At 42.0% G+C, this 12,816-nt stretch overlaps 1 protein-coding gene across 21 annotated transcripts in view; it reads right to left on the reverse strand.

Annotated features, from left to right (window-relative positions):
- FOXN2 (forkhead box N2) overlaps positions 1 to 12,816 on the reverse strand; it is a 79,068-nt gene that overhangs the window by 63,559 nt on the left and 2,693 nt on the right. The window lies entirely within an intron of this gene.

The following is a 12,816-nucleotide window of genomic DNA, read 5'->3' on the forward strand; positions in this document are numbered from 1 at the left end:
GATGTCACGTATCCAGGACAACTAAAGCATTATGGTCTCTTAGGGATAAAACTGCCTCTTGGTCATAGATTTAGGTGACACAGCATGTGACCCATTGTCTCTAAACAAAAAATGTGTGCAGCTGCATTTTCTAGTCAAGACAGGGGGTGGGGAGAATACAAAAGGGTCAAAGATCTGTTTTAAAAAAACTATCTTTCAAATATGGGTGTGAAAAGAAATAAAATTGGGAGGCTTTCTCCAATTCAGGCTAAAAAGACAGAAACCACTAAAATTCAAAACAAATTTCTGTGTAGTAACCTTCCACTGAATCTCCTTCTCTCCTACCCTAATTTGCCCAGACATACTTTGCAAACCACATGTTCAGATGCCATTTTTGTCTAAATAATTTCTGCCATTTGTTCATAGTATATATAATATTCCTATACTTCGTTACTGCATTTGTCTCTAGAAAAATGTGGCTGTTGTTCATTGGTCCCTTAGAGAAGTAAAAATGAAGCAATAACTTTATAAATTCAAAAATGAAATGTTTGTTGTATGCAGTAAACACTGAATAATCTGATATTTTCTATATAGAGACCAAATAGTTTTCTTTACAATGAATCCCTAGCACATAATCATGCCTTTCAAACAGATAGTGATTTTAAAAAGCAATATAATGAGGCAGGTGCCACGGCTCAATAGGCTAATCCTCCCCCTTGCGGCGCCGGCACACTGGGTTCTAGTCCCGGTCGGGGCGCCGGATTCTGTCCCGGTTGCCTCTCTTCCAGGCCAGCTCTCTGCTGTGGCCCGGGAGTGCAGTGGAGGATGGCCCAAGTGCTTGGGCCCTGCACCCCATGGGAGACCAGGAGAAGCACCTGGCTCTTGCCATCGGATCAGCGCGATGCGCCGGCCGTAGCGCACCGTAGCGCACCGGCCGCGGCGGCCAATGGAGGGTGAACCATCGGCAAAAAGGAAGACCTTTCTCTCTGTCTCTCTCTCTCACTGTCCACTCTGCCTGTCAAAAAAAAAAAAAAAAAAAAAAAAAAAGCAATATAATGAAAAAATCTGAACTGAGTTAAAATGGTGTTCTCTGATAAAGAAAATGGCTATTTCTAATAAATATTTTAAAAGGCTGATGACAAAATAATTTTAACTTCTATTAACTAAGTCATAGCAATAATTTACCCTAAATATTACCAAATATAATGATAGAAAAGAAGCAATATCAGCGCTCAGAGTAAATCAAGCTTAGAAAACTCATTTTCTGAAACTTTGGGATTAAATCAATGTTGTGTTCAAACAAAAATATGTTAAAGGCAGAAAAAAACTGACAGCACAGAAATCAAACAAAAATCACTACTAATAGGAAATACTCATATACTTACCACCTAGTGTTAGAAGTTAGTATCATCTATATTACCAGTCATATAGACAAATTAGCCTTCAGCACTTTGTTAAAAATTATTTAATTTATTTGAAAGTTAGAGCTCAGAGAGAGGGACAGAGAAAGAGAGAGAGATCTTCTATCCACTGGTTCACTACTCAGATGGCTGCAATGGCCAATGCTGGGCCAGAATGAAGCCCGGAGCCAGGAGTTTCTCGTGAGTCTCCCATGTGGATGGCAGGGGCCTAAGCACTTTGGCCATCTTTCATTGCTTTTCCCAGGCCATTAGTAGGGAACCAGATGGGAAGTGGAGCAGCTGGGGCATGAACCAGTGCCCAAATGCGATGCTGGTGTCACAGGCAGCAGCCTTACCTGCTATGCCAGCTATGGCCTTCACTTTGGTGTTGACAGGCTTGTACTATACTTGAGAATAAGTTTAAAAAAAAAAAGATTTATTTTATTTATTTGAAAGGCAGAGTTAGAGAGAGAGAGAGGAAGAGTTCGCTTTCATCTGCTGGTTCACTCCCCAGATGACTGCAACAGCCAGGGCTCGGGCAAGGTAAACTCAGCTTTTTATGGGTCTCACATATGGGTGGCAGGGGCTCAAATACTTGCACCATATCCTGCTGTTCTTCCTAGGCCATCAGCAGGAAGCTGGATCAGAAATTGAACAGCCAGGACCTGAATAGTTGCCATATGGGATGCCAGGATCACAGGTGGCAGCTTTGCATACTATACCACAATACCGGCCCCACTCATTTTTTTTTTTTTAAAGATTTATTTATTTACTTGAAAAGCAGAGTTACACACACAGAGAGAGAGAGAGAGAGAGAGAGAGAGAGAGTCTTCCGTCAGCTAGACACTCCCCAGTTGGCCACAACGGCTGGAGCTGTGATCTGAAGCCAGGAGCCAGGACCTTTTTCCAGTATCCCACATGGGTTCAAGGACACAAGCACTTGGGCCATCTTCCACTGGTTTCCCAGGCCATAAGAGGGAGCTGGATTAGAAGTGGAGTAGCCAGGACTCAAACCGGCACCCATATGGGATGCTGGCCCTGCAGGTGGCAGCTTTACCCGCTTCGCCACAGCACCGGCCCCACACTCATGTATTTGTGATAGAAAGATAATCCCTGACTCTTTCACACGTTTCCCCAAGGATCTTTAACGAATTCTTAACTGCCATCTTAATTAACAATAATCAAAGACAAACAGGTCCTGAAATTTTTGACATGTAAAATCAGTGGGCAGCATTAACTGGTAACAGTTATAAAAGAAATGGAAAAGTTAACTCTTTGTCAAGATATTAGGGAAAAAGATATGACCACCCTCCAAATTAAAAATGTCCTGGATGAGGCCGGTGCTGTGGTGCAGTGGGTTAAAGCCCTAGCCTGAAGCGCCAGCATCCCATATGGGCGCCAGTTCTAGTCTGGGCTGTTCCTCTTCCGATCCAGCTCTCTGCTGTGGCCTGGGACACAGTTGAGAATGTCCCAAGTCCTTGGGCCCCTGCACCCACATGGGAGACGTGGAAGAAGCTCCTGGCTCCTGGCTTTGGATTGGCACAGCTCCGGCTGTTGCGGCCATCTTGGGAGTGAACCAGCATCTTGGGAGTGAACCAGCAGATGGAAGACTCTCTGTCTCTACCTCTCCCTGTAACTCTGTCTTTCAAATAAATAAAATAAATCTTTTTTTTGAAAAAAAAAAAAAAAAAAAAAAAAGTCCTGGAGGGGCTGGCATTGTGGCACAGTGGGTAAAACCACCACCTGTTCCACTTCTGATCTAGCCAGTTACAGTTCTGACTATACTGCTTTCAATTTGGATTCCTACTAATGAATGTATCTTGAGAGGCAGCAGATGATGCCTCAAGTGGTTGGGCCCCTGCCATTCAATTGGAGAACCCAGATAGAGTTTTAGGCTCTTGGCTTCGGCCTGGCCCAACCCTGGCTGTAGTGGGCACTTGGGGAGTGATTCAGTGGATGGAAGATCTCTCTCTCTGTGTTACTTTGCCTTTCAAGTAGATAAAAAAAAAAACAAACAAAAATTTAATATTTATTAAGGTTGAATCCCACAGTTACAGTTTTTAAAAAGGGGGACAATACATTCCTACAGACAATAAAAGCATGCCTGAAAGAGATACTCAAAAAAATATAAAAAATATTATATAAAAAAGATAAAAAATTAGCTCCTATTTCAAAAGGGAAAGGCAATAAAAGCCATGAAAGAAAAATACATATCAGCATTAGAAAAGCTCAGAAATGAAGTGACAGTTCAAGAAAGAATTTGAAATTCAAGGATAAAAGCCATTCCAGAAACAAAGACTTTAAGTTAAAATATTATAAGAAAAAAATAAATACACCAGAAAAAGCCTTAAGAGAAACAGAAAGTTTAAAAGAAGAAAACAATCAACAAGAAGAAAGAGAAGGAGGTAGAATCAGAGCAAGCAAGTAGGCTTAAAACAAAGAACTTAATGACTTTCAAAAAGCCATGATAGTGGTTCCTTCTTGAAGATTATGACTGGGAAAGGTATTTCAAAGGTGGCTGGTAAATTTTATTCCTTAATTTGAAGATGCTCACACAGATGCTGGCTTTATAATAATTCACTAAGCTATATATTAGTTTTCTATATCTCATTTTATAACAAAAATAATTTTAAAACAACTTAGTAAAATAAAATGTGCTGGTAATATCAATTTTTAAAAAGATTTATTTTATTTACTTGAAAGGCAGAGTTATAGAAAGAGGAGGGAGAAAGAAAGAGATCTTCCCTCCACTGGTTCACTCCCCAAGTGGCCCTGGCAGGTTGAGGCGGAATAAAGGAGCTTTTTCCTGGATTCCCACGTAAGTGCAGGGTGTGCCTCAGGAAGGCAGTTTTCTCCAGAGGGTTGGTTAGTTGCGCCCAGCAGCTCTCTCTGCTTCCTCTTTCTTCTACAGGCATCCTGACATCCACAGTTACAGCTGAATCAATGGGGTCCTGATCTTGGGCTGTTAGCCACTAAAACATGAGCCAAAATAAACTTCCTTTCTTCATAAGTAGCTTGTCTTTGGTACTTAGTTACAATGATGAAAAGCTGACTAACATAGAAGTGTTTACAAAATTTAGTGAAGGGATAAATAACAAATAGAACTGCAGCAGAAAGTTATATACTCATAGAGAAAGTGCTTTGAAAAAAGTACAAAATACTATGGGTTGAGAAGAAAAGAACTGCATCTCATCTGCTCCACTGCATTAACATACCAACTAAGCCCTTCTCATATTTTCTAATTCATGCTCCCCAATACTGGAAGAACCACCTTTTAAAGACTAAAATCTCCCTTTAAAAATGTTTTACAGAGTACTATACAAAGCAAGGAATTCAAACAGCTACAAGGGCCAAATAGGCAACAAATGAGTGAAGCTGGGCTGGTGTTACACAACAGATAATAATGGGGGACTGCCTTGCCTGGAAAAAGAGAAGTGACTTCAAAGTTTTAGCCAATTACTACATAAATCAACACTGTCACAATATTCAGTATTTCAAGACATGACAAAATTCTAGATTTGGTTAAAATATGCACCACAGAGATAAAAAATGTAAAATTTGGAAAATATTACAACCCAAACAAAACAAAGCTGTAAAGTTTACAAACTGACTTGCAGCAAGGGGTTTGGTAATTGTTTTTCAATAGCTGGTACCTAGATTTCCTCAGAATTTAATAATGGTGGTCTTCCCAACTAAAGGAAAAGTGAATACCTTTTTCTCTTAGAAAGTTATATTAAAATTCAGTACTTAGGCAGTAAATGACAAGTCACAAGAAAACAGAGGAAAGAAGCATCTGATCATCATCTCAAAACAGCTTAACTGTTTTTGGTTCTAATTGTTTACATAAATAGTTATGCCCATAGTCAACATTTATACTTTATACTTGTTAAATGCTCAAATTTTTCATCTCTAAAGTTGTTCCTAGGCATATAATGCAACCAAATGCATATATGTATATATTTGCTTTTTAGCAACAGAACACCATAAGATTCCAGAAAAACCCTGGGCTTAACAAAATCGAAAATCTTATTTTGATGGTCTACAAGCTCCCCAAAATATAGATGCAAAGAGACACCTGTTTGCTTCACATTACCTCAAGCTTCCTGAAAATATTAAGATCTTTCATTTCTTCAGGCTTTAGAGATGCTTTAAAACTGCTCAGAAATCTTTCCAGTAGACCCCCTTGAATTACATGCTTTTTCCATCATGAGTCCTTCTGCAGGATTTACTTGCTGTTATGATTATTCATAATTATTTGCTTACCTTCACAGACACACCTCTAGGCTAGTAGTTCTCAAACAGTTGATATTATCCCACAACAGAAAATTTATTTTTCAGAGATCCACAACACACATACATATATAAAAAAGTTTTCATGAAATAACAATTTTATATTACCACATATGATACAATGGAACTTTTTACATAGATTGTTTTCCAAGAAATGTTGGCACAATTTACCAAATTGATTCCACCACCCATTTAAGAAATACTACAACAGAATGTAAATCTAAGTAGGCAGAACTTACTACATTTTTATGCTCTAATTAATTTTATGAGCAAATGTTTAAGGGAATGAGTGAATACAGCAGCATGCTGTACTAGAAAAGTGAAAGAATCTGAAGTCAAGCAGACACATTTAGTCAGCAACTTAACTTATGCAATCTTTGACAAACGACTGAACTTTCTTGAATTTCAAGAAATACCACTTACTTAACTCACTCCAACAATAAAGCAGTAGGCATTCCTACTACAGAATGGGCATCCTACAAACATTAGTTTCCCTTTTTACGTGACATTCTTCTCTACTCCTTCCTGGGGACAAATAAAGACACAAGTGACTCATCCTATCAAATACTCATTTTTTTTTAAATAGACTTCAAACGGTAGTATAAAGAATATAGATTATTAGTCTGACAGATTTGCGTTCAAATACCCAGCTCTGTATTTAAGTACTTTTTCATTATCTGCTTCTATATTTACAAGAATACAACACTCTCTACAGGGTTACTAGGAATGAATTTACATACACACGTCTAGCATAATACCATGCATGTCTACACAGTAGACACTTCATAAAAAAGCAGCAACTGAGGGTCCGCACAGTGCTGCAGTAGGTTTACGCTCCACCTGGGGCGTCTGCATCCCATATGGGCAGGCACCAGCTCTATCCCAGCTGCCCCTCTTCCAGGCTCTCTTCTATGGGCTAGGAAGGCAGTAGAAGATGGCCCAAATGCTTGGGTCCCTGCACCCACATGGGAGACCAGGAAGAAGCGGCTGGCTCCTGGCTTCGGATCGGCGCAGCTCCGGCCACTGAGGCCATTTGGGGAGTGAACCAACGGAAAGACCTTTCTCTTTCTCTCCCTCTCACTGTCTGTAACTCTGTCAAATAAAATAAATTAAAAATCGTAAAAAAAAAATGCAGCAACTATTGCTATGTTTGATAACTTCTGTTAAATCAATATAAAAAAGAGGTAGCATTTAAATCTGACTTTTAAGAATAAAGGAGTTGGACAATGGCATACTGCAATGGGAAAGGAATAGTAAAATCTTAATTTACAAGAAATCTCTTCCTGTATTTCATAAGATTAAAAAAAGCACAAAGAAGTAAAAGTTTATCAATTTTCTCAATTCTCTACCTCCAAGGTTATGAATACAATTCAAAATAACTTTGCTAACCATGCAGCACAGCAAAATTCACACTTAAACATTAAATTCTGCTCAGTATGCCATACAATATAAAGTGTATTGACAACACATTTTAAAGGGAAAGGGGTTTGGCACAGTGGTTAAGAAACTGCTTGGAAAGCCCATATTCCCTATCAGAGTGCCTGGGTTCAAGTACCAGCTCCACTTCCAAGTCCAGCTTCTGCTAGTGTGCACCCTGAGAGTCAGCAGTAAGGCCCACTGAGTTTCAGGCTCCTGGCTGTTGATGGCATTTGAGGGAGTGAACCAGCAGATGGAAGATCTGTCTTTCTCTAGGCCTTCTAAATAAAATGAAAACAAAAAATATAAATGACACTCCTGTCACTATTTAAAAAATACATTTTGGAGCCAGTGCCGCGGCTCACTAGGCTAATCCTCCACCTTGCGGCACCGGCACACCGGGTTCTAGTCCCGGTCGGGGCGCCAGATTCTGTCCCAGTTGCCCCTCTTCCAGGCCAGCTCTCTGCTGTGGCCCGGGAGTACAGTGGAGGATGGCCCAAGTCCTTGGGCCCTGCACCCTATGGGAGACCAGGAGAAGTACCTGGCTCCTGCCATCGGATCAGCGCGGTGCGCCAGCCGCAGCGCGCCAGCCACAGAGGCCATTGGAGGGTGAACCAACGGCAAAGGAAGACCTTCTCTCTGTCTCTCTCACTGTCCACTCAGCCTGTCAAAAAAAAAAAAATACATTTTAGAAAGATTTTCAATAAGAATTCTAAGAGAGGCCCATGCTGTGGTGCAGTAGATTAATCCTCCGCCTGCAGCACTGGCATCCCATATGGGCACCGGTTCTACTCCCAGCTTCTCCTCTTCCAATCCAGCTCTCTGCTGTGGCCTGGGAAAGCAGCAGATGGCCCAAGTGCTTGGGCCCCTGCACCTACATGGGAGGCCCTAATGAAGCTCCTGGCTCCTGGCTTTGGATCAGCACAGCTCTGGCCATTGTAGCCATTTGGGGAATGAACCAGAGGAAGGAAGACCTTTCTCTCTGTCTCTCCTTCTCACTGTCTGTAACTCTACCTCTCAAATAAATAAAATCTTAAAAAAAAAAATTTTTCAAAGGAGTGTTGTTTACCAGAAAAAATTTAACTGAAATTTTTTTTTTTTTTTAAGATTTATTTATTGAGCCGGCGCTGTGGCTCAATAGGCTAATCCTCCACCTTGCGGCGCCGGCACACCGGGTTCTAGTCCCGGTCGGGGCGCCGGATTCTGTCCCGGTTGCCCCTCTTCCAGGCCAGCTCTCTGCTATGGCCAGGGAGTGCAGTGGAGGATGGCCCAGGTGCTTGGGCCCTGCACCCCATTGGAGACCAGGAAAAAGCACCTGGATCCTGGCTCCTGCCATCGGATCAGCGCGGTGCGCCGGCTGCAGCGGCGGCCATTGGAGGGTGAACCAACGGCAAGGGAAGACCTTTCTCTCTCTGTCTCTCTCTCTCACTGTCCACTCTGCCTATCAAAAAAATAAAATAAAATAAATAAATAAAAAAAGATTTATTTATTTATTTGAAAGGCAGAGAGTTACACAGAGAGAGGAGAAGCAGAGAGATATAGAGAGAAAGAGAGGTCTTCCTTCTGCTGGTTCACTCCCCAACTGGCTGCAACAGCCAGAGCTATGGCAATCTGAAGCCAGGAGCCAGGAGCTTCCTCCGGGTCTTCCATGTGGGTGCAGGGGCCCAAGGACTTGGGCCATCTTCTACTGCTTCCCCAGGCCATGGCAGAGAGCTGGATCAGAAGTGGAGCATCGAGGACTCAAACCAGTACCCATATAGGATGCTGGCCCTGCAGGTGGTGGCTTTACCTACTATACCACAGCGATGGCCCCTTAACTGAGTCTTTAATCAAATTTTATCCTCAACAAAATTCATATTATTTTATTACTGATATTGCCAATAACATTTCCAGTGTTAAAATGGCATCACTTGGCCAGCTCACCGGCTCACTAGGCTAATCCTCCACCTAGCTGCGCCGGCACACCGGGTTCTAGTCCCGGTTGGGGCACTGGATTCTGTCCCGGTTGCCCCTCGTCCAGGCCAGCTCTCTGCTGTGGCCCGGGAGTGCAGTGGAGGATGGCCCAAGTGATTGGGCCCTGCACCCCATGGGAGACCAGGAGAAGTACCTGGCTCCTGCCTTCGGATCAGTGCGGTGCGCCAACCGCAGCATGCTGGCTGCGGCGGCCATTGGAGGGTGAACCAATGGCAAAAGGAAGACCTTTCTCTCTGTCTCTCTCTCTCACTATCCACTCTGCCTGTTAAATAAATAAATAAACTAAAAAAAAAAATGGCATCACTTGGCTGGCGCCGCAGCTCAATTGGCTAAATCCTCCGCCTGCGGCACTGGCACCCTGGGTTCTAGTCCCGGTTGGGGCGCTGGATTCTGTCCCGGTTGCTCCTCTTCCAGTCCAGCTCTCTGCCATGGCCCAGGAAGGCAGTGGAGGATGGCCCAAGTGCTTGGGCCCTGCACCCGCATGGGAGACTAGGAGGAAGCACCTGGCTCCTGGCTTCAGATCGGCGCAGCGTGCCGGCCATAGCGGCCATTTGAGGGGTGAACCAACGGAAGGAAGACCTTTCTCTCTGTCTCTCTCTCTCACTGTCTAACTCTGCCTGTCAAAGAAAAAAAATAATTTTTTAAAATATTTTAAAAAATGGCATCACTCTTAAACTCTTCCATGAAGCATAAAGTGACTTTCTCCAAAAAAAGTTTATCATCAATTTTAAAACTTTTTAATTAGTGTTCTTTATTTCCTGAACCTTATTTTCTTTTTCACAAATTACAGCTTCGCATAAAGAGAGTCCAGGGTTCCTGATTTTTGCCCAATGTGTTTTCCCCCAATTCATCATTCAAATCACTTCTCAGAAAAAAAAGGCTTCTAAGTGGCAGAAGCACCAAATACATATGAAAATATTATCAAGACAAAAATTTTTTTGTAACATCTGCAAATTTTTTTTTTTTTTTTGACAGGCAGAGTGGACAGTGAGAGAGAGAGAGACAGAGAGAAAGGTCTTCCTTTGCCGTTGGTTCACCCTCCAATGGCCGCTGCGGCCGGCGCACCGCGCTGATCCGATGGCAGGAGCCAGGTGCTTCTTCTGGTCTCCCATGGGGTGCAGGGCCCAAGCACTTGGGCCATCCTCCACTGCACTCCCGGGCCACAGCAGAGAGCTGGCCTGGAAGAGGGGCAACCGGGACAGAATCCAGTGCCCCGACCGGGACTAGAACCCGGTGTGCTGGTGCTGCAAGGCGGAGGATTAGCCTAGTGAGCTGCGGCGCCGGCTATTCTGCAAATTTTTTTTTAAGATATGAAGGTAAGTAACAGCAAATAACTATCCTGCTAATTTAACAGTAACACACCTACTTGGGAAGAATTAAAGTTACTTGCTCTTGGGCTGGTTTTGTGGTGCAGTGGGTTAAACTGTCACCTGATATACCAGCATCCCTTAAGAGTGCTGGCTCCAGGAGCAGTTGCTTCACTTCCAATCCAGCTCCCTGGTAATCTACCTGAGAAAGCAGCAGAAGATGGCCCAGATCCTTGAGCCCCTACCACCCATGTGGGAGACCTAGATGGAGTTCCTGCTCTTGGCTTCTGCCTGAACCAGACCTGGCTGTTGTGGCCATTTTGGGGCAGTGAACTAACAAATGAAAGATCTCTGTAAAAAAGAGATTTATTTATGTATTGGAAAGGTAGAAATACAGAAAGAGGGAAGGACAGAAACAGAGATCTTCTATCTGCTGGTTCACTCCCAAATAGCCGCAAAGGCAGGGGCTGGGCTAGGCCAAAACCAGGAGTCTGGAACTCCATCTGGGTCCCACATGTGGGTAGCAGGAGACCAAGCCCTTGGGCTATCTTCTGCTGCTTTCCTAAGTGCATTAACAGGGAGCTGGATTGGAAGTAGAACAGCCAAGACTCAGGAATCAAACTGCCACTCAAATGGGATGCTGACATCACAGGTACCAGCTTAACCCACTGTGCTACAACACTGGTCCTAGTTCTCACCATTTCAATGATTAACTCTATGACAAAACTTTGTGCTGCCTCAGGCATACTAGTGGAATGGTTTAAGCAACCACTTGGGAAACGTGCATCTCATGTAATGCCAGTTTGAGTTGTGGCTCCTCAATTTATGATCCTGCTTTCTGCTAATGCACCTAGGAAGGCAGGAAACAATGGCCTAAGTTCAGTCCCTGCCACCCAGGTAGGAGGTGAAGGTAGAGTTCTGGGCCCCAATGTGGACCAGTCCTACTCTGGATGTTGGTGGGCATTTGGGGAGTAAACCAGCAGGTGGAGGACATCTCTCTCCCTTTGTCACTCTGCCTTTGAAATAAATAAATTTTTAAAAAAATTTGTGCTGTCACCTGTATATTACGTCATATCCCTATACCTCATTACAGATTAGATTCACATTGATATCTCTCAGTTACCCTTACATTCAACTAACTAAACTTAACCATCTTCTTGATAATAAGTACCTCTTCAAATCTCCCTCTCATGGTTATTTTTTCAATAGATCTTTTCCCAATTCCTATCTAATCCCATAGTGCAGTCAAACAAACCTTCCTTAAATAGGGATTGTATTATTATTCCTCAGCTCATATTTTATTTTGATACTAAACTATACTTAAATTCAGAAGTGATACTTTCAAGACCATCCATAATTGGTGACTCTTTTGTATTCTTCATTGGTAAAAAAAAAAAAAAAAAAAAAAAAAAAAAAAAAAAAAAAACAACCTTCCATACAACCCTCCATCTCATGCCAGAAGTCCTACTTTTCCTTTATTCAAACAATCATTAAGCATATAATGTATGCTGGAGAAAACACTTACAATCTAGTTCAAGTGATAAAACCTAGAAAGACAGCTAGCAAAAAATACAGGGATTTGTCTTGGTCAACACTATAGCCTTAGCTGCTGTTAACAGTGTAACAGTCCTGGCACACAGTAAGTGCTCAAAAAATATTTATTCAATGAAAGCAAGGCAGTATGAAAGACTATAGCTCAAAAGAATTAAATGCTGTTAGGGAAGGGAAAGAATTTTCAGTAGTAGAAAATAAGGTGGGTCTCAAAATCAAGATTTCACCTAGTCCTTAAGCTTGAGTAGATCTTTAGTACTTAAGATGATGTGTACATGTGCATTTCCAACAGAAAAATGTTGTATCAGCAAGTCTAAAGAAGTAAAATTGTTACATCACATTGAGGGAGTGAATAAGTGGAGGATTAAGAGGAGAATAAAACAATCTGGTACTCATGCTTGACACAAGGGGTGTTGGTCATTTTAGTGATATAATCTTCAGGAAGACTAGTGGGAATAACACGAAGGTTATATTTCAGAAAGCAAGAATCAAACCTTCCAAGGTCTTCCTTCCTTAATTCTTATAGCACCTGCCAACATCATACAGTTTAACACCTAATTAGTTCCTCTCTCATTGTGAACTTTTCATATGCATAAATCTTTTCAACCTAAGAATAGAGGTCAAATCTTAGGTCTCTTTTTCCCCAAGAAATCAAAAAAGCATTGTACCCTAAAAACTGATTTTGGAGGGCATTTTTGATTCATGAGAAATGCAGTTACAATAATGACAAAAATCTAAAAGCAACAAAAAGGACATTTAAAATATAGACACACACACAATGTCATAAGAGTAAGATTAAGTTCAATTTGGCTGGCACTTTTAAAAGTTTACATGTTGGTACTTAACATTCCAAAATTGCTAATAATGTAAGTTAGTTACCTTCCAACATATGTTTCGGT

This window comes from Oryctolagus cuniculus, chromosome 2, assembly GCF_964237555.1.
Source record: "Oryctolagus cuniculus chromosome 2, mOryCun1.1, whole genome shotgun sequence".
NCBI classification, from domain to species: domain Eukaryota; kingdom Metazoa; phylum Chordata; class Mammalia; order Lagomorpha; family Leporidae; genus Oryctolagus; species Oryctolagus cuniculus.